General features: G+C 37.5%; 1 protein-coding gene across 2 annotated transcripts in view; it reads right to left on the minus strand.

Moving 5' to 3' along the window:
- Positions 1 to 20,302, minus strand: part of b3galt1b (UDP-Gal:betaGlcNAc beta 1,3-galactosyltransferase, polypeptide 1b) — a 62,987-nt gene extending 42,685 nt beyond the window's left edge. Inside the window, exon 1 of one of the 2 annotated variants that reach the window (XM_026145252.1) lies at positions 19,359 to 20,302. The gene's annotated coding sequence lies outside the window, so the exon portion shown is untranslated. Of the gene's footprint in view, positions 1 to 2,027; positions 3,142 to 19,358 lie in introns of those variants that run through there. The other variant, XM_026145253.1, reaches the window with a different exon arrangement.
- Between the last annotated feature and the right edge of the window lie 2,894 nt (positions 20,303 to 23,196).

The following is a 23,196-nucleotide window of genomic DNA, read 5'->3' on the forward strand; positions in this document are numbered from 1 at the left end:
TAGTATCTTGCCCAAGGATATTTGGTATGCAAACTGGGGGAGCCAGGAATCGAACCACCAACCTTCCAATCAGCAGCTGCTCTACAGCCTGAACTACCCAACTTAGCCCACCTACATGTGAATAGACACACCACCCTTCTTCCATTCTTTTACTAAGCATAAACATCAAACTAAAACTCCTGTACTCATACTGTAAACTCTGCTACAGGCTCCAAAACCAAGGCTGTCAGTTACTTTTACCACAGACCAAACAGCCTCCTTCACAAAGATGGATCAATGTGTCCCATGTATCTGTTTTTGTAGTAAAAGCTCTGCGAACAATCCTCTAGTAAAAAACTGCATTTTATCATGATGTGACAGGGTTATCCAAGAAGGGTCAATGTGCTCAAAAGAAAGCCACAACACCCCTCTCTGTCTGGGCTTCCTGGAGTTTGATCATCACCGTCAACAGGAACATGACCTCCCTTCTGATTGAGGTGGATCTCCTCAAACAAACACTGGTGCCCTCATTGCTTACAAGCTCTGCCCGTGACAGAAAATACACAGTGATACAACAAAAAATAAATACAAGAAAGAGAACTTCATCATAGTGTTAAATTTACTTTAGTTTTTAAATTGGATCTACTTCTATTTAGCAAAAATGTATATTATTTAAACAGATGACTTCAAATTTCGCTATTTATAAACCCATTATGACATCTACAGATGAATCTGCACTCGGCATGACTTCTGTTTCAAAAAAAAGAAAACATGAGTTGACAAAACAATTCTAAAGTAAGTTATGATTGTACAAATAATCCCAAAGAACACACACCTACATTGTGCAAATGTCTAAATGTCTCAAAATGAGGATAGTAATTGGTAGTGACAGTCAGTGATGAGTGAAATTGAACTGCAGAGTAATTACAGAGTTGGATTCATCATAGTTACTGTCTGTAATTATGTCTTGGCAGTTTTACTGTAATTCAGCAATGAGACAGATTACAGTGAAGAGAATGTGCAAGACGCAGCAGAAAATCTTCACAACAACACACCACGCTAAATCGAAGCTCATACTGAATGCAGTGTTTCTATATGTGGTGTGAAAAATAGCAAATATATGCTCTGCTGTGTATGCGGCAATGTGTGAAATAGAGATTAATAACAGCAGCGTTTTCTGGGACATTTCAACATCAGACTGTCAGTTCTCCACCCTTGTATGTCACACGTTTCATTAAAAGCGGTGTGTTTGGGCTGCGAAATGGAAAAAAGTAAGTAAATGCTCGCACAGAATAGGCAAATACAAATAAAAGAAGAAAAAGAAAATCAGCTCGTGTTTTGAGGGGACTGTTTTTTCATGATTTTTCATGATTTTTCAAGGCCAAACTACAGTGAAACTGTCAAAAACAGGCCAGTTGCAAACTGAACACTGACACTTTGTTCACCTCATAATTCTTAAAATAAAGTACACCACACTCCCAGCACCACTGAACTAACGTTTTTATATACAGTCTAAGATTTAAAGGTAGAAACTCTTTTCTAAATTTCAGTATATGCTCATTGTTTCCACTTCAAATAAAACTAAGGATCTCCTGACAGACCTTACATAAGAGCAATAAATCACACAGAGGCATTACTGGATGCATGGCATATAATGTGAGCAACAAAACTATGTGCAATCCATATGATGGATTGCAGCAAGAGTACTGACACTATCAATCAAACCCAATAACTGAAACTCTGTATGAAAGGACCAGTAATTTATTTTTAACCTTCAGCTGATACCTGGAAGTATTTCTGCATCGCATGAATTACTATATACAGTAGATGTTTGCTGTTTGAACAGTTTAGCACTTTTTACAGCCATTTTATAAAAATCTGAAAAACACATTGCTGATAGACTGCTTTTCTGTTTTGTGATTATTTAAATTTAGCACTTCACAAGTCAGTGCACTTGAGAGAGTCAACAAAAGCTCTGTAAATTACTGTGAAATCACATTACTCTTCGCTGAGCTAGCTGATGTAGAAAAACTCCAAGGGAACAATACCTGAATGTTTGGGAGAATGCTATTTGCTGATGTGATGGCCCCTGACCTCTGTTTTCCAAGACGTCCCTGAAGGTATCAGGGAAAACTCAGCTGGAGATATCAGTTGGTTTGGCCCATCTGAGCGTGTACTATGAAGCAGGATTGTGTCTCATCCAGGTAACTTCAGGGTTAACATTTCTGTACTATGAAGACCGTTCACTTCTTACCAGGGTACATCGCCATGGTAACCTACGCTGCAGACATAACCTGCTCCAGATTAGAGATCAACCGATGTGAAATCGCTGCCTACTGACCAATTAGTTCTTTGGGGAATAGCATTTCTGTAAGATCCCCCTACCAGGGTCTGAAATTTTTAATAGTATCTCAACTCTTTGTCTTTCTTAAATGAACATCAGTAATGAATTAGATTCTTAAATGCATATTTATTCCTTTTTTCCCCTCCCTGTTGGCTGTCATCTGTTTTATAAGCATTAAGAACAGAGCACCAATTTGCACTTGTTCAGCTCGTTCCAAATATACACGTAGACCAATCTTACATTGGAATTCTATTTTTTTACATTTATTCCTTCTTTGCTCACAGATCATTAAAACACCACCGAGGATGCAGCTGAAAGGATAGAAAGGAAAACTGTCTTTTAAAGATCAGTTCAATGAAATACTGATTATAATTCATCCGTGCATTAATGATAGACTCATCATATTGAAAAATCTGTCAACTTGTCTGTCAGCATTTTTTCCAGCCTTCGAGCCTTTTCTTCTTACACACAGTCAAACACAGACACTTACACCGCTGTTTAGTCTGTAGCAAGTGTTTATTTCCATGTGTAATGTGTGTTTATCCCCTTTATATTTTTTTCTCTCAGTAGTTTCAGCTTCCTCTGAAAAATCAGCAGTATTCACTATCCAGAATTGTGATTAGTCAAATGGTGCCAATGCCACCCCTTTTAAGTGAAGGTGCAGAAAAACAACATGGTTTAACTTAGAAAGCTAGTTGTGAACTTGCTATGATGTCTCAGCCTGATTGCTAATGTCAGGTTGAGGGAATGCGTGGTCCAACTAGTCCAAGGATCCAACAAGTTAAAAATCATTTACACTGTGTTATTGAATGAATGCTCTATTTTGAATGAATTCTGAAAAAAAAAAAAAAAAAAAACGGGGTGTAGAGTTGAGTCATTTTCCACCACTGATCCAGTTAAAAAAAAAAACATTTCATATACTTGCTTTCTAGATTCCTTCATGCTATATGAGAAATATTCTATTTCACTGTCCGCTGCAGTCTTCTCCCATATTTGCCATAATTTATGGAGGTGTAACAAACAAATGTAAGATTTAACATCTTAGGTTTAATATACTCTTGTCCACCAAAAGGAAGATGACAGCTTTCAGCAGTGAAATCCAAAAGGACAGCAACCAATCCATAATTAGTCCCAGTAGTTGCAGGCCTGTTTGAAAAATGATTGAATAAGAAATTAGAAATGAGTTGTTATTCTAGAGAGCAAACCCTCTGCAACTCTGAAGTCATTACAAACACATCAAAACATTCTCTATCTACACTTTGTCGTGAAACGTTTCCCCTTCTACAAACCAATTACGCAGGGAAATGGGGAGGTACTGCAGGTACTCTCCTGAAATACAAAGGATGGCACTGCAGAAAGGATTTGGGTCTTTAAGCACTTGGACACAGAGTGATTAACCTTTATCTTTCAACCTGTCCCTGTCAGACATCATTAGTGAGGGGACATTCACAAGAAAAGGTGCCCTGAAACAAGGAGGAACATAATGTGGGCTACGTACGCCCACATTTTGTCAATTTTAATCCAAAGAAGCTGGTGAAATGTGCTCTGACAAACAAATACAAAGCATTAAGAAATACAGCACAGCACCAGAAAAAAAATTAAACAGCCTTCATTTTTCAGATTAGTAAATGCACTGTAATTAATTTTAATTCATTAGTACTTCTCTTGGCTGCTCCAACCTTTCATTTAAAATGAATTATTTTCCAAATCCCTGGCTTTTAATTGAGGTATAATTTATTAGATTGTTAAAAAAAACAAAACAATTTGTTTGCAGTATTTCTTAACGTTCACTCTGACTCGCTTCAAGGCTTTTGCTTTTCCTTCCCTCGACCCAGCGCTACATAGCAGCATAACCTCGTGGGCAGACAGGGCCTGGCTAATGAGGAGGCAGTGGCAGGTGAATGCATATTTCTTTCCATAATATTATCCCTGGGGATGTGCTTATTATAGGTGAGCTGGGCAACATGTTCTCCATGTGGCCCTTAGGAGAACAATTTTTACTGTATGGCTACTAATACTTATTTCAAGTATGTATCAAAGCTTACTGTTCATTAAATGGAACCGTTTTGCTCATGTTCAGCACCACATTTTTTATTCTTGGGCTCTCTTAGAGTAGATCTGAATGCCTCACAGTTCAAATTAATCTTATAATCTTACACTGAGCCATGTGTAGCCCCTAAATTCACCCAATACATCAAACAAGCTTTTTTTTTTTTTTAAGTTCCTTCTTAGTCCGTTTAAGCCAGATTGCTTTTGATTGGCTGCTAACTTCATGAACATGTTTTTACAGTATCAGTTGGTCCTGTTAGTAAGTTCTCTTTTTATGGTGGTTTCTACCTATTCTATAAAAATTTAAAAAGCCCCCACAAAATACGGAGCAGGATATATTTGGAGGATTTCAAATGGAGCTACCAGACTAAACAAGGAAACTAGTCTCATTGCTGCTTGATAACATTTTGCACAGATCGACTGGTCATGACTTGTGTTTTGGAAACAACAGAATTATATAAACCCAATATAAAAACCTTACATTAACACCCTCCCCCCCATAAAAAAAACAAAAAAAACAAAAACAGCCCAAACCTTAGCGTACAAATTAAAGTGATGACCTCTAGTTTCATACCCCTGACACTTAATAAAACCTCCAAAGCAAATGGATGGAAAAGGGATAAAAAGAAGGTTAACAAGAGCGCACTAGTCCCTGAAAGAATATTACTGTAACGTCTAATTAAATGTAAAATTGTCATGTTTATGGATTTATCACACAATTAATAGCATGTTGTGAATTCTGCTCTATGGTTTAAGAAGTCAGTGTATAAATAGTTGAGTCAATCTTCATAGCTGTGGCTCTGGACTGGCCTCATTCGTTTCTTGTGTGTAAGTATTGCGGCTTACAATACATACACAACACAGAAGAAAACAGCTACCTCTACTATACAACTTATATAAGCATATTTTCATGATACATCGTGTATATTTTACATAAGCATGAAGAAATAAACTAATGCAAACTAGTAAGCTAATAAGCTGGAGCTATTCAGTTGCTCAGAAAGTGTTTTATTTTCCAACCAAGGTGACTTTTGGGTGCTTCTTAGCTACTGCTTCACACAACATAATATTTTTTGCTTTGATGTGCCTATGACTAAATCCCCTGAATGCACTGGGATGACATTGAAATTCTCAATGCACAGCTGGCACCACTGCTAACTACACTGCCTAAAACACTGAAGTAAAATGACTATTTTTATTGTTATCGCTGGTGTTGTTATTGTTTAAGACAGCTGAAAAGGTCTAACTCTCATTACATAAACACTAAAGTGAGACTTGTCAGCTGTAAATCTTAGGGGTTTTTAATGACAGGCCCAGAAGCTTCAAAATAAAAACAATGAAATCTTAACTTCTGATCAGTAAAAAATAATAATAAACAAATATGACCCTGACCCACTATGACCCACTGAATATTTCTGCAGGGAAACAACTTTGTTTTCTTAAAGACCATATACTAAGCATTATTTATTAACAGCATTCGGCAACCTGAAAGACTGGCATTTCCACTTACATAACAATTGACTTGTTCTGCCTCAGTGTCATGAAACACACACACACAAAAAAAAACAACCTTTCTTTATGTGTAATGGTAAAGAGCATAAACAGAAACCCGAGATCCACACACTCAATGGCAGGAAAACAGAAGAATGTGTTAATAGAGGGAAAATAATACTGAGACAAAGGGAAACTAGGGCTATATAGACACACACAGACACACTGAGGGCTAATGAGGGAATTAGACACAGCTGGGGAACTAGGCACGGGCTAAACTAATTAGGATAACGAAGTGGAGAAGTAAGACTAAATGCATAACACACGAGACAACTAACCGCCAAACTAAATCAGGAAACAGCTAAAAAGGGACTCAAACACTATAGTAAACTTCACATGATGAAATGAAAACGAAAGGCAGACATGAAGGGAAAACTTCAGGGAACTAATACTCTCGTTAAAAAAAATAGTGACTGCAAATAGGAATGCTAAAGACAAACATAAAGATGATAATATAAACATATTACGAATCAAACTGAAAATTCAACCAGAAAATATTCAAATATAAACAAAAGTTCCCAAAAACAGTCGAACCCCCCAAGGATTTGACTGTTTTGACTGGGATATGTTTTGGACTCATGAGATATACATTTATTTGAACACTTGTTTAAAGACTGTCATGTCACTTTTTTCTTGTAAGTAAGGGCAAATTTGATTTTTGTTTGTGTGACTGAGGGAAAAAATGTGTATTTTAATACAGTTTACCCACTTTGTTTATATGACTTTGACTATGTCAAACAGCTTTTAAAGTGACTTTGCCAAGTGGTCTGAGACTCACGCATGCTTTTTCTATTTTAATGTGCTGAATATGTTAATGAATACTTCTTTGATCTGTCAAAGTTGTTTTTCCTGCTGCCTACAGTAAGTGACTGGGCTGGAGGAAAGCCTTTTACAGCACCCCATGCTGGCCAGGCAATCATGCCCCACCACAGCTGCAAAGCTATATTCAACTCAAAAATATCCTGTTTACAAAAGAAATTTTCATTTGGCTGGAGGCTAGAGTTTAAAATAATAATAATAATAATATTTTTTTTCTTTCTGTTTCATATTCTTCCTTTCAGTCCTGGCATATTTTCTGTACCTCATTTCAGCTTTCAAATATCCTTCAGGAGCAGATATTTAATCCTGGTCTAGTATGGTTCAACTTGCTGTAAGCAGATAGAAAACATAACATAGAGTTTTCCCCACATGACACTATCATCCAATATCTCCCCAGCAAAGTGATAACAGACGATTTCAACCCCATTATTTGAAGAAGCCTATTTAATTTGTCGGGGATTCATTCCTTTTTTTTTCAAATGCAACACCTCTTATTACTGTCACTGAATATAAAATAATATCACCGAATACATGTTCCCCACCTATCTGCCCTCCGAGGGAGAATGCCTCCTGAATAAGTGACTTTTACAAAAACTCGGGGGGCGTCATTACCTTGTTCAAAAATGTATCATCTACAATTACTGAGTTGATGAAGGAAAATGTTTGTATGAAGGAAAAGCTAAAAAAACAACAACAACACTAGCTTCCTTGCAGTTCTCCACAGGCATGCTGGAAGAAGAAGTGCTTGAAAAACTTGAAGGGAAAGATCATATGCTTGATTCCTTTGACTAAAATTGCTCTCTTTAACTCAAAGCTAGAAGCCCCCTTTTCAAGCAACCACTACAATGACAGCCCTAAAGCTTTAGGATATATATATATGTTTATGACACACCTCAACTTGTACAACAAAGCACATTATACTGTATGATGTGGGACTTAGAGGTCTGCAGTCACCATCAAGGCTCCACTTCATTAATTGTCTGGGGATTCTTGGAAATATCAGTTCCAAGCAGGCTGCACACTGATTGGTGAAAGGTGCAGGTTTAGTGTCACCTTCACAGGCTGTTCCATTACTCTGTGCCCTGAGAGGGAAGAATGGCACTGAGATCACAGGCAGCTCATAGTTCTTGTAGTAGCAGCTCTGGATCAATTATTTCTAGTTTACTGCGGTATTTCACTATATAGCTGAATTAATACTGTATATAGTTGGAATATTAACTAGTTGAGACCTCCAGAAACCACCTATTCACTCTCTGAAAGGCTTTGCGTTGTTCACTTGTGGGCAGCTTTCTTTTGTCTGCTTGCCATGTTGGCACACAGGGCCCTGAATGACACCAATATAAATATGGATAAAGCAAGGCTGTTGTCAGAATTCAGTTCATGTTTTAAGACACAAATGCTCTTCAGTCAAGGTCAACAACCAAACAGATCTTTGTCACTTTGAGCTTTCAGTGCCTGGAGAATTTCTCAAACTGGATCATTTTGTTTTAACCTGCTCGCGCTTATACCTTGAATCAGCTAAAATGTATAAATGAGCAGAGAACATTTACCTGGCTGTTAACTTATCATTATATCATATGTTGCTATTATTTATTTACACTTATGCCAGGCCTTTATTGTGTAACTTGGACAAGCACAGCCAGTCAAAGCAATCTGTGATTTTCACATTTTATCTGTAAATAATTTATCTTCACAGATTGACAGACTTCATTATTTCCAATGAAATTCAAACACCGCTGAGAGCATCTATTTTGGTATCTCATAACTTTAAATACAAGGTTGGAACATTTATATTTTTGGAAAACAGCAGCAAAAACACCAATTAAATCTATCGACATGAAGTTTGAACTCTTTCTGGTGTTATGCAACCAGCTGTTATACAATCACAGTTCAAATGTTGGCTGACTTGACAATGCAACAATGTGCTGTGGTGTTTTTTGTTCTTGGCTTTTGGCAACAGTACAAAGCTGTGATCCTGTGAAAAGGCAGCAGAGAATATTTTGGATTCTTTAATGAATGAGAAAATGTAATTCAGGAAGTCACACTATTAGAATAGGTTACTTTTAGGTTAAGAGGAGGAACAGAGTTACTTTGGGGAAACTTAGTAGCATGCATACATCAGTCTTTTGTTGATTGGTGGAAGGTCAGATTATTATTACCAATCACCCAATCTACACATGAGCAGTTTTAGCTCTGGACGGAACGATATTGTCTTGGTTTTAATTGAGTAATTTCTTTAATTTTGTTATTCTTGGCCTTTGTGTATTCCGTCACTTTAACTTCCTGTCTTTGTTAGTTTTCCCCCTCCTTTGTGATTGTATGCCCGGCCCTGATTAGTCACACCTGTGTTCAATTAGCCTATCAACCCCCCTCAGTATACACTCGATGTACCTTGTTAGATACACCTGTTCATCTGCTCATTTACACAAATATCTGGTTAACCAATCACATGGCAACAACTCAATGCATTTAGACAATACAGACAAGGACAAAATAAGCTGCTGAAGTTCAAGTTGAGTATCAGAATGAAGAATAATAAATGACACGGCTGTTGGTGCCAGGCGGGTAGGTCTGAATATTTCAGAACTGCTCATCTACTGGGATTTCCCCAGACAACCATCTCTAGAGTTTACCGAGATTGGTCTGAGAAAGAGAAAATATCCAGCGAGCAGCAGCTCTCAAGGTGAAAGTGTATCGTGATGCCAGAGGAGCACGTCAAGCTGCCAGAAAGGCAAAAGTAACTGAAATAATGACTTGTTACAACCAAGTATGCTGATGACCATCTTTTAAATGCACAGGTTGAACCTTGCAGTAGATGGACTACTACAACGTTCAGATTTTAGGGCTAGAATTTGAGTTTAAAAACCACAGCCTACCTGAGTATTGTTACTGACCGTGTTCATGTCTTTATGACCACAGTGTACCCATCTTCTGATGGCTGCTTCCAGCATGGTAATGTGCCATGTCACAACTCAGATCCTCTCAAACTTACAATGAATTCACTGTAATAAAATGATCTCCACGGTCAATAGATCTCAATCCACTTCAGCGCCTTTGGGATGTGGTGGAACGGGAAATTTTCATCATAGATATGCAGCACAGATATTGTGCAAATCTACAGCAATCGTGTGATGCTATGATCTCAATATGAACCATATTCTCTGTGTAATGCTTCCAGCACCTTAAATCTATGACATGAATATTTAGGGCAGCTACAAAGACAAAAGGGGTTCCAACCCAGTAGCAAGATGTCTGGTAAATATATATACATCTTGTTGTTCACTTAAAACTAAACAGATTATCTCCTTCCTTCTTTAGTCAAGTTATCCAGACTTTACTTCTATTCCTTGTGTTCTTTACATACCTCCATGTTTTCGTTGTTTTGTTTTCCCTGACGTATTATCTCTTCGCTTATGACTGTGTGAACTGTTTTATTGACGCTGACTTTTGCCTGTTCTTCATTTGAACTGTAGGTATAATAATTGTTTGTTTTTTAGATGAAAGATTGGATTCTGGACTTCTACCCTGCCTCCTGTCTGTCCTGCATTTGGGTTCCCTCCCTACAGTGACTGTCACAGGCAGTCTTTATCTTGTGTTTAATCTGTGTTGTTATTCTACTCTGTAAGGTGAATTAGGGTAAACCGAACCAGCAAAATCAAGATGAGGTCCAGAGATTATCCCTAGAAAGGATGTAATGAGTGTAAATGTTTAACTGGCTGATTTGGGCACAATCACATCACACTGAGCGTTGTGTGAGTGTGTCCCTTCAATTGGAGTTTAAATAAAGGAACATAAGTCTGGAGTGGCTGGTTTCTGTTGGTAAACAGACCAAATTTACTCCACTAACTGAGTACGGAGGTGGATGAAATTTTGCCTGCATAGCTCTCCTCACTATTAGAATTATAAAGTATTCCTAAAAAATCAGTCATAAGTCCATAGAATGATTATCAAATTATACACAAACTCTCAATTCACCGTGAAGATGTTTGTAGGGACAGAAATATCTAACTAACTATACGTCATCGTCAACGGTAATCAGTAATCTGACCTTCAAAACCTTTGCTTTCCACTTTATACCACTCTGTATAAAGGGCACATCTCTGAAGACTGGAATTGGACAAAATGTCTGATAAGGAATACAAAATTCCTATGACAGTATCCTGGATAAAGGAACACTGAGTAGTGTATCCATTCTATTATCCTTTCAAGAGTCTAAGGTAGATAAGGATGGCTATTCAATCCCTCCAAGGGTCATTTGGGTTATTTGTAGAGAGGAAAAAAAAATTGCTCTCTGTGCATAGTAATTTGTTACTTCAGAATAAATTTGTAGGGATTGTGAACTGCTGAAGCATGAGGAAAATAAATCCGATTTGAAACAAATTCAGAAACTGTTAAAGACGATGAAGCTGCTCTGCCGGGACGTGGCTGAGACTGACTGGCAGTCAGAGAATATATGCTGAAGGATTACAACACTGCTTAGTTATGGTTGACTACAGAGCATCTTAATGCATATGGACTGTAGTGGAAATATCCATGAGCAACAAACAGTAGTGGAACATATTAGTAGCACTATTAGTATTTATAGTAGTAAGTATTAATTTGTATTAATAACACACCTTATCATTATGTTTTTTTCTTAGGCAGTAATGAGAAATTATTAATAAATCAATAGGAATCTAATTCTGCTCTGGTATTTTCTCCCTTGGCTGTATTAGTTTGGCTTTTGTTTTTATTTTATGTGCTGCCAGCAAATAGATTTAGATTACTACACCCAAAAACAAACATTTGCACACCAGTTAATGTAAGCCTAAAAATACTGTTAATGCTTCTCATGCTCTGCTCCTTAAAACAATCTTGCTAGCTATATGACTTGCAGAAGCACTGCTAAAGCTGATTTTGGAACTTTTCTTCTTTGTCATTTGAGGGTCATGGTTCCTAAAGAACTTGTTCATGGCTCTTTTTGTCACGGCAATAAAAATGGTTTGGTCTGCTGGTCACTGGGGAAATCAAGTCACACAAGAACAGGCCCCAGTTCAGGCTCATTCCTCTAATAAGGTAGCTCAAAACCAGTCACTGCCTGGAATTGTTCCTATGTACCTCTCAGTAAAATACAATTCTTCTATCTCAGTATTTGTACTTATGAAACGGAGTAAAAGAAACGCTGATCAGATTTATTCTAACGCCACAAGTTTTATGTGGTATGCTAAACAAGGCAAGATCAGAATTTACTGTATAAATAGCTTGACGAAATCAACCAATATTGTCATTAAGGAATTTGTGCAACTTTAGCACAAAACAAATCCAAAATGTAAGTAACAGGAAATATCTAGAATTGCATTCCAAATCATGACGGGCTTTTTTTTTTTCTTGATGCATTCTCATAAATGAGAAGAATATCACTAATGAGAGGGAAAAAACACAGAGGCTCCTCCAGAGTCTTGTTGAAAGATTGAAAACAAAAAGTAATTACAGTAGGTCTGTAGGAGGATCAGAATGATTAAAGCTGGGAACATTCGGATGCAGAGACACACTAACAAGACGCTGAAAAGCAGGAGAGTGCTATATGTGATAAAGGACCATAAAATACAATTATGTTGGAGACAGAAAACAAGTCAAAGTCCAGTGAAGATAATGGAGTTTTATATTAAAATGTAAAAATTTAAATTTAAATGTCTGACGAAGTTAAGGCACATTTCTGCGTGATGCATTTATCTAGTTTAGCTGTAGCATTAAAAAGACATTGAACAGCATTTTTGCTATAACTTTTTATTCTGAAATCTATTTTGTTTGTTCTTTGTAATTGCCACTGAAAAACAACACCATCAGCATTTAAATTTGTATCCTCTAAATCTATGTTTCATTGCTGCTACCGCACTGCCTCTGGGCTGGAATTTTCCGGTGATAAGTAGGATTTGTTTTGCTAAAGACAAAGTATCTCATCAACCGCGAAAAACAAATAGTATTTGCTAGCTGTTAGAAAAGTCATAAGCAAACACTGACCTGAAAATACTCCATGCCATTTTTCTATACCACCGAGGCAAAAAAAAAAAAAGACATAAAATTAAGAGGCATTTAAAAAAATATATTTAATACAATACAACAAAGATATCAGTGACAGCATAATTCTATATATAAAAATAAATATTAACAAAAATGTAAGGTGTAAATATGAAAATATTTTAAGTTTGTCTTAAAAAAAAGGTTGTGCCAAAAAACAAAGAACATTTCTACTTAGTTTGTCTGAGGTGTTGCAGTGCTTCTGGTGGACTTGCCTCCACATTTTTATTGCTAATCAAATTAGCGTTTTTAAGCTACACAGCTACTTTTTCTGTCTAGTTAATGTTAGACTTTTCTCAGCTTCAGCATTTGAAAAACAACACATTTTATTAACAAATAATGGGTTTACCATGTGAATTAACCCTATCTGTTATAAAGTTGTAGAGAGCCAGGGCACATGCTGCCTAGCTCCCATGTTCATTTTATTGTTTTTGTTATTAACCATAGTTGCTAGTCGCTACCTTAATGCTACTTGCCTGTCTGCAGGGAGCTGTGTGAAGTTGTGTATCAGCTAGAGGCAGTGTTGCCAACTCCACAGTAAGAAAAATCGCTATTGGTTGTCCTAAAAGTCGCAAAATGGTGTCATTGCCTAATTTGCATAATTGGCCTGTCTAATGTAATTGTAACTTATGTTGTAGGAGAGAAAGAAAGAGGACTATCCTCTGCCCATGAGGGTTTTGGCACGGGCAAGGTGCCCACGGCAGCACCCGCTGCTTGTTGAGAAGAGTGATACTTGTTTTCACATCAAAAAGTCATCATAAATAAGTCTCCAATAACACCAGAAAAAAGTCGCCAGATTTGTTGCTAGTCGCTTTTTAGAAAAACAGTCGCTAAGGGGGTCTGAAAACTCGCTAAATATAGCGACAAAGTTGCTAAGTTGGCAACACTGGCTAGAGGAGGCAAAGCTGACACTGCTGGCATTAAACCTCCTGTAAATGTCAGTAGTTTTTAGTCGTGATTAGCATCTGAGAATGGGTTTTACCGTGCATACATTAGGTTTGATACACTGGGTAAAAATATAATTTTCTAACCTTTGTGTCATCACTCACTTGTTAAATCACTTCGTACTGCACACTTCTTCCACCAAAACGCAGCAAACATGGCCGAGACCCTAACGTTATCTAGTGGTCACAGTACAATGCCAAAAAACGAACCATAGATGGATGCATGTTAGCGTTGTTTTCATGCATAACAGAAACCGTATCAGGCTGTGTCTTACAAAGTAAGAAATCATAGTCAGATTGCTGCAAAGAAGGAATTGTATACAAGACAATTATTATGGTTAATATAGTTGTTTCCCTAGGATTAATTTTATTGTGGTAAAAGTAGCAGAATAACTACTTTAGCTGATATAACTGTATGGATCAGGATAGACACAAAAATAGGACATATAAAATGTTACAGTTTTGGGATTTAGACATTTTAATTCATTACTCTGAACATGAGGTATTTGAACAGCTAAAGTAAAAGCATTACTACTGGAGGGAGTGATTACATGGCTTCTGCGATTGGGATGTTAAGTGCTGTAAATCTTCTGGGGTTCTTGAAAACAGTTATTAATGTCATCTAACAAACTGAGTTTAAACAGGTCAACTTTTCTGAATGATTTTGGTGTTTTCCCAAGAGGACAGGCTACTGGGAATGTTAAGGGAAAAATACTTGCAAAGTACTTCAAATTGTGCACTTTGCAAATATGTGCTGTAAGCATTCAGGTACTGGAGGGCTTCCCATTCTTCTCTTTCACCCATACAGCCTTTCCCTTCATCCATCCTTCTCTACAGATCTCTTCACATCAATGCAAACTCTGCTTCATCCTTTGACCCATCCCTCACTTTTCTCCCTGAGCTCTCCTTTCTTAAAGTTGGACCTCAAAAGGTACTGATCCTGTGCATTATGAAGCCTCTTTTTTCCAGGCTCATATTTTTCTTTTCCCTCTCAGCCTAACTTGATGTGCGACAACCTCTTGAAGGTTTTCAGCTTCCGTACAATCCAGTACCTCAAATCATTAAATATTAGACAGTGACTTCAATTTAGGATCTTCCGTACCTCAAATCATTAAATATTAGACCCAATAACAGCCTTGCTGATTTAAATTATTGTTTGGATTTTCCTGACACTTTCAAAATAAAACTGTAGAACTTATTTAAATATTTTGTGTGCCTCTTACTGCGCTGATTGATTTGGTTTCTGTTTAATCTTGCAGCAGCTCCCTGTCTGATCATCAATAAAGCAAGTACTTCTCGATATGTCTGAGAACTGATAATGTTATAAAAACTTTAAAGGAACAGATTTTTCCCCTGGAAGACCACACACCAATTGAATTACTGTGCAGAAACAAATTCCTCCCACTGACAAGATGTTAGTGATGCCATGACAGCTAACTGCACTCTTCTGGCTGACAGATGATGTTGGGTAGAAAGAAAATATCCCTAATTTTATTTTATTTTTTTTGGATTGTTACAGGTTTTTTTTTTGGGTTTTTTTTTTTTTATTTGCTTTTTGGGATTTTAGATTCCAAAACTTGGCCATTCTCAACAAAATCATCTGCATGGATAAATTCCACTACAAACCAGAGGAAGAAATATGTAAATCTGATTTGGAGGTGATCTGCCACGTTAGATATTCTCTGGATTGACTGAGAGTATATCACATTTCACATTTGATATCGATGGATGCAGGTTTGAGCTAAAACAATTTATTTGACATTTTTTAATTTAATACAAGATCCAAATATCAGTATCACTTGACACTGGCCCGGTTGACTGATATATTGGTATACCTGGGGAAAAAAATGACATTAACTGAACTCAGTGGCCAATAATGTTGATTATATCATTTTTTTTGCCGGTTACATTTTTTTAAGTGTGATAAAGAACCTTAAGACACATCACAGCTATTTTTTTTTTTAATAAAAAATATTTCTTTGTTTCCTTGGGGGGAAAACACACAAAAAGGAAAAAACAAAACAAAGTAAAGAGGCTAAATTAAATATCAGTACTGGCATTGGATAGCAGCCAGATTTTTATATCCCAGAATTTCACAATCTGCATCCCTGGTTGATACTGATGTTTTTGCGTGTGTTTAGTTTTTGGGTTTTTATGTGGTTGTTTTGGTCTTCTTGTTCTGTATCTTCCATTTTGTTCCAGTCATTATGAAATACAACTGTATTCAAAACTTGCATTTAACTACTGATTTTATCCATTGTTCTGATTTTATCTGTTTTGATTTTATATACTGTTTTGTTTGTTTGTTAATTAGTTTGTTTGTTTGCTTGTTTTAATCAATTTTAAATCATGCTTTTTATTTGTTTTTGTTTCTAATGTCTCTGTAAAGCACTTTGAATCACCTTGTTGTTGAATTGTGCTACAGTATACAAATAAACTTGCCTTGCCTTGCCTTGTTTTAAAGTCTTTCAGTCCTTCATGACAGCATAGTGAAATTCTATCATGCACATTTATGATCTCAACCCCAGACTGCAAACTGATGAGATACAATGCACAACCAGTGATAGTTGCCAGTTTTTTTGGCAGTCAGGAAAGTGATCATTGGCTGATAATGATGCACACCCAATAAAGGTCCACCCCTAAAAAAGATTACTGCTGCCAACGCAGCATGTTCTCAATTTATTTGCCATCCAATAACATTCTCGAATTAAAGGCCATCAAAGTAGAATCAAAATTTAACACTATTTTAGAGTATGCCAGATAGCATTATAGGGAGCACTGAAATTTTCAGAGCTGAAGAACAAATTTAATCCATGATAATAAATAATAAATATATCAACAGATCCATTAAATATGTTAAAAATTTTATAAACACACAATTTGATGATTATTAATGGAGTTTGCCATAAACGTCTATACGACTGAAAGGGTTTTTTTGCTACTACAGGAGTCCAGGAGAAGCTTTTAGGCATTTCCACTTTTAAGACCCAGAAGCGACGTTTAAACAGTCCTATCCACCCAAAACATGCACAACAGTGATAACACTGTGTCATCACAGTCAAACAGCAACAAAGTGGCAAAAAGCCAAACTGTCAGAACCAGAATATTTTAGAACAAAAGACACACGTCAGTAAAGAAGCAGTTCGCAGTACTAGAATGGTACCACGGTGATCCCTGATTGTTATCATTATGACTGTTGTCACAGTATGTGCAAATGATCACCACTTCAAAACACAAGCTTCTTGTGGTTGCTTTCATTAATTCAATCAGTCAATTCCATGCTCCTTACATGGTGCAATTTCACTAAGGGTCATTAATAGACTAATGGCTCACTTTTACACACAAAACACCCACTAAGATTCTCACACTGTAAAAGATTCATGTTATTGGTTTAACATCTCAACAAAAAAGCATTACATTTCTTAGGAAGATAGGGAAGAGCCACTCTCAGAAACATACTAGGTACATGAAACCATAACTTTGCTCTGTATAAGCAGGTATATCATCCTGATTTACAGTAGCAGAGTGAGTGACACTCAAGAAATTACTGTAGATCCATAGATTGTGGTCCTGTGGTAGCCACTGATTTCTTTACAGCACCTTTTCCTAAATGTTATGGGGCTGCTTTGGTTGTGGCCATGTTACTGTTTACTCCTTGGATCATTACTTTACTATTATTTGTGTTTTAATTGGACTATGGGGAAAAACTGCTGTTTCCTATTGAATGAGCTATTCTCAAATACGCCAGGAAATGTACATTTCTTGGTAAAGAGTCTGTCAATCTGTGCTTTTAGGGAAGAGAAAGAGCTGGCACAAATACAGCAAGAAAATAAGCTGTGCACATGTCAGCCTATTATTAGCCAGCCTAAGTCCTGGCTGTTTTGGATGGGTAAATACAGAGCTATTGTCCTGACTTCATTCAGTTGCCCTTTGAATGGCTAAAATTTACCGTGCAAGAATAGAACTGTGATTTTTACACAGATCAACATAATAAACATGATAGCTTTTTATGTATAATTAGATTTCTTATATACAATGCATTTATCTAAACTATACCTATTTCTCCAACCACTGAGAATCACTAATAATCTAATATATGACAATGCCCTTATTTTTACAGATGATTTCTATTCAATAATAGAGTCAGCTTGACATTATCTCTTTTGTATGCTGCCATTTATTTCGAACAGCCTCGATGTAAAATGCACTCACGTGCTCTAAATAAATGCTGATTGTAAGCCCAGTGTAACACGGGAAGCACCACTGACTAAGCAAAGATACAGTACTTTAACCAAGGATTAAAGCTTTAGATTCCCGCGACTAATTACACCTTGCAGAAATGTGATTAGTGAAAGCAGTCAGAGTAAGCAGAGCACAGACACGTACACGAACCTATATGAGCAAGTATAGGCACATGATCAGCTGCATACAACGTAAACAACAAGACGCTGCTAGACGCAGAGGCAGTCTGGCAGTGAGCGTTAATGGCTGTATGGGCAGATGGACATGCAATGGAAACCATCATATGGCTGCATCACAAAGAGGATTAGCGTTTGATCCAGCTAGTGATCTAAAATGACCCAGCAGATGCAGCAAGAAACACAACTCTTAGGAAGAGCTTGCAGTCTCTTGGCTCTAAACTTTAAGCCTTCCTATTATTCTCATCAGACTGTTTGCTACATAAGTGATAAAATGATATTTCAATATTACCATGGAGACTAAGTAAAGCCTCAAATTAAGCATAGGTATTAAGGTTTAAGGAAGCTCACACAGCTTATGTGAATTCACTAAAAAGAGGTCTTTTCACAAGGTGATGTGAGGGAAATTTAAGAGCATCCATTTTCTTCTTTTTGGAGATGTTGCCACTGGACACCAAAGTGTGATCCACTGAGCATCACTTACTACCAACAGATAATAAATAACAATTATGATACAACACTAACAATTATACAAGACGACTTTTATTTCATTTATTTAAAGGTTTATATATTTTGGGCAAAATATCCAGCAGAACGTTTTTCTTTCCATATATCTAAACGATTTCCTAAAGCTTATATTATTCATCAGTCACGACAAATATAGCCCATCTTTAAAATTTTAATATTTTCTTACAAGATCTATTTTCTTTGCAAGCGAGCGTCGAGAAAAAAAATCGCATAAAAATTGAATAAATGCATCCGTTTAAACTTTGATTCAGGTGCATTGTAACTTGGCTACCTGGTGTCCTCATTGCCCCGGACAAACTACGCATTTCTAACGGTGAGTGCAGAGGTGACAGCCGTGCCAAAGAGGACGGAGATCAGGGAGTGCTCAGCTGGGATTGCACCGAAGTCGCCAAACGGCATCCCTAAAGACCCAGGCGGGTATCCCGATAACCCGAACGTACTAAAGCAAAGACTAAAGCTCAACAATAGAGGGGACACCCGAAAACCTGCGGATGAGCGCTCGGAAATGTGGAAGGACAGATGATGCGAGGACGGATGAATCCACTCATAATGCAGAAATTTTAAAAAGTAGAACCATCCCTGCGTAATGCATCCCACAAGAGAAGAAAAGCGTAATCTTTCACTGCTTATTGGCACGGAAAAGAGGAAAACCGTCCTCGTTGTACATACCTCACTCACTGTCTCCATCCCACTCAGACTTGTGGTCCTGATGATATGATACCGCGTTGCTCCAGCATCCTAAAAAGCACCGTTGTTCGACTGAGGAGGGGGGTGAAACATGACGGCGGTGGTGCAACTGGACTGACGTACCGCTCTATGAGAAGCGAACGACCAATCAGAGCGCAATCCGATACAAGCCTCACCAATCCGCTCTAAGGGAGAGAGTGAGGGCTGCTCAGAGATACTACTGTAGTAGCAAGGTAGATTGACGCTGTGGGAGAATTCATCGTCAACTCCTGCAAACTGTTTCAAACCAGACAACACGTTCATCCCGCAGATAAAACAGCTGAGTGAATGAAGTGAGTACTGAGGTATTTTGTGTTTCAGTTTGTGTCTTTCTAAAGATACACTTAAGGTTTGTGTGCTTTTGTTGTTTTGTTTTTATTGCCATGATGTTTAGATAAAGCAGGGGGCAAACACAGGTAACAATATAACAACAAATACAAGGTTAGCGAGATCACCCTCAAACACAATAACACAACAGGTAACCCTGGGAAAAGGTTCATTATCAGTCCAAAAGACTAACTTATTGGCAATGACAACGATATGCGAGCAATATATGTTACCTCGCCAGGTCCTCTGGATGTTACTTCGGGTTCTGGCTCATAGCCAGTCACGGAACCCGAAGTAACAAATAGGTCTAGTACTGTAGTTGTTGTGACATTATTCTATAAGGTAACTAAGAAGATTCTATTAACCTCCTAATAACTTTACTTACTGCCAAATGTTTCTTGGTAGTAAGTATAGAGGTTGTACTTATTACAAGTACAAAAAGAACTGGATTCCTATTTTGCCTTAAAGGCATAAATCTTACAAGGTGGTGACTTGAATAACCATTTTCCCTCAACAATAATCAACAGATAAATTCTTAATACACAAAAACGACACTTTAAGTGTTCCAGATTAAATTTAAACCATCTTCCCTATTCTTTTTTCTTTTAAAGTATTTGACTACTACTAGACTGTCAAGAAGCACTTTGCAATGACTAAAAAGGAGCCAGTATATTTCTAAAATCCGTGCCAATAAGCACCTCGTTAATGTTGAAAATGTGTACCTAGATATAAAGTGCACCATATGCAATAATGCTGAAACACTAGATGGATATTAGCACTTTTAATTTTTTCTTAATATACATTTTCTATCCAGAGATGCTTTCTTTTCTTTATTAAATAAAATAAAATTTGCGGTTTGGCAGTTTAATAGGAACCAAAGTGGACTGTGGCCTAAGCTCTATGGATAAAAGTTTTCATCCAATGACTCTTTGAATTCAGGTGTTTTCACTCTCATTACCACGGGCATATAAAATCAAGCACCTGGCTCTGCAGTCTGCCTTTACCAATACACTGTAAAATGTAATATTGTGTTTAATTAAAAATATTAAATAGGCTGAAATCAGTTTTTATCAATTTGTTATTAGAACTCGATTTAAATAAGTTAACAGTACTTTTTATGCAAACGCTGATAAACTCAATTTATTTGAGTTGTCTTAACTTAGAAAAACTAAGTAAGATGGAAGTTTTGCTTCTCAGTGCGGAAGGATGAAAGATGTGTTTTGAAAATGCCATGTCACCACCGTCCTCCTCCCTCTCGGATCAGTCCGCATGTTCATTGTTACCATCATTTTTTATGGAATATGTTGAGCAAACCTGGAAAAGCGTCAGCTCAAGATATTATTGTTGTCATTGCTGTGGATCTTTACCTGATACACTGACTTGGTGAGTAAATGTTTACTCTTATTCAAACTGATTTTGTGGCTTCTCTTAGTTTAGCACCAGGTTTATAATCTTGCTAGCTAGTTAGTGTTAGCCTAGCGTTGCTGCTGCGGCTGGGCTCGTGTTACTTAAAAATTAACACTACAGCCTTAAAAACCTCACGTAAAAATATGTCTGTGAAATTTTCTGTTGATTGTTTGAAATAAAAAAGTGAGATAAGAGCCCAGACAAAATTCTTCGGGAGGTGCAGCCGTTAGGGTTGGGGTGGGGTGTATTTTCAATCCATTGCCATAACTAACTAACTAACTAACTAACTAATAGGGGTGCAATGATACACAACATTCACGGTTCGGTTCGGTTTGATACTTTGGTGTCACGGTTTGATATTTTTTCAATACAAAAAAAATGTTCATGCTTTTTTAATTTGTCATTTATTAAAATGATAAATATATATTTTAACTCAAAAGTACAGTTTTTAAATTTAATGTTGCTGAAACAACAAAGTAATAAAAATAATAAATCTATCTGATCGAGAAATCACTCATCTTTGGAAAAGAGAGTTTATTACAGAGAAATGGCTCTTTCCAAAATAAAAGCTATACTATAAGCTTCTTCTGGGCTTTATTCTCAGCAGCATATTAAACATATCAGGTCCCCATAAGGAGAATCATGTGCTAACGGCTGTCTAAATGACTCGGGTAAAGTTTGTAGCATGCGTGCTTGTTGTTTTTGTCTGCTTCGATTTGTCTTTGCACTAGGATGATGTTGGAGTAGTGTGCAGTCATATTCATTGTGTTCCCCACTAGTGCTGTCAGCGTTAATCTGAAATGACGTTAACGCCACAACACGGCAAATCTCCATTAACCACGGATCTCCCCGTGCATGGGGCTGGACAGCGTCAACACGTTAACGAGCTAACTGCGCTAACGCAGTAGTTCCCACCCATGTAATTGAGCATTGCATGGCACATCCAACATACTGTTTTACTTTTGTCCATGACACGCTTACCTTCAGGGTCATGCTTCACATGAAAACCAAAATAGTTCCAAACGCCAGATCTGAATGAGGGTGGGGGAGGTTCAATTTGCCATGTTGCAACGAGAGCTTAGCTTCTGTCTTGCTAGCTTGCGCTGCGCTCAGTGGATCTGTGCTCGACAGTGCAGCCTAGGCGGAGTAGTCGAACGCAGATCCACTGAGCTCTCAACACAGACAGCATCGTCAGAAGAAAAGTTAATAAAATAAATTTTTATCTATCTATCTATCTATCTATCTATCTATCTATCTATCTATCTATCTATCTATCTATATTAGGGGTGCAACGATATTCGTATCGATATTGAACCGTTCGATACAGTGCTTTCGGTTCGGTACGCAAATGTTGTATCGAACAATACAACATTTGTAATTTATTTTATCAATTTTCCTTCTGACGATGCTGTCTGTGTTGAGCGCTCAGTGAATCTGCGTTCGACTACTCCGCCTAGGCTGCACTGTCGAGCGCAGATCCACTGAGCGCTCAACACAGACAGCATAGTCAGAAGGAAGAGCGCAGGGCAAGCTAGCAAGACAGAAGTTAAGCTCCCCTTGCAACATGGACCTCCCCCCCCCCACCCTCATTCAGATCTGGCGTTTGGAATTATTTTGGTTTTCATGTGACGTATGACCCTGAAGGTAAGCGAGTCATGGACTAAAGTAAAACAGTATGTTGGATGTGCCACGCAATGCTCAATTACATGGGTGGGAACTAGTGTGTTAGCGCAGTTAGCTCGTTAACGTGTTGGCCGTCTAGCCCCATGCACTGAGCGATCGGCGGTAGCTCGTTAACGGAGATTTGCCGTGTTGTGGCGTTAAGGTCATTTCAACGAGATTAACCTGAAAGCACTAGTGGGAACACGACGAATATGACTGCACATTTACACCGACATCATCCTAGTGCAAAGACAAAAACAACAAGCATGCTACTAACTTTAGCCGAGTCATTTAGACAGCTGTTAGCACATGATTCTCCTTATGCTGCTGAGAATATAGCCCAGAAGAAGCAGATAGTATAGCTTTTATTTTGGAAAGAGACATT

Source organism: Astatotilapia calliptera, chromosome 16 (assembly GCF_900246225.1).
Source record: "Astatotilapia calliptera chromosome 16, fAstCal1.2, whole genome shotgun sequence".
Lineage (NCBI taxonomy): Eukaryota > Metazoa > Chordata > Actinopteri > Cichliformes > Cichlidae > Astatotilapia > Astatotilapia calliptera.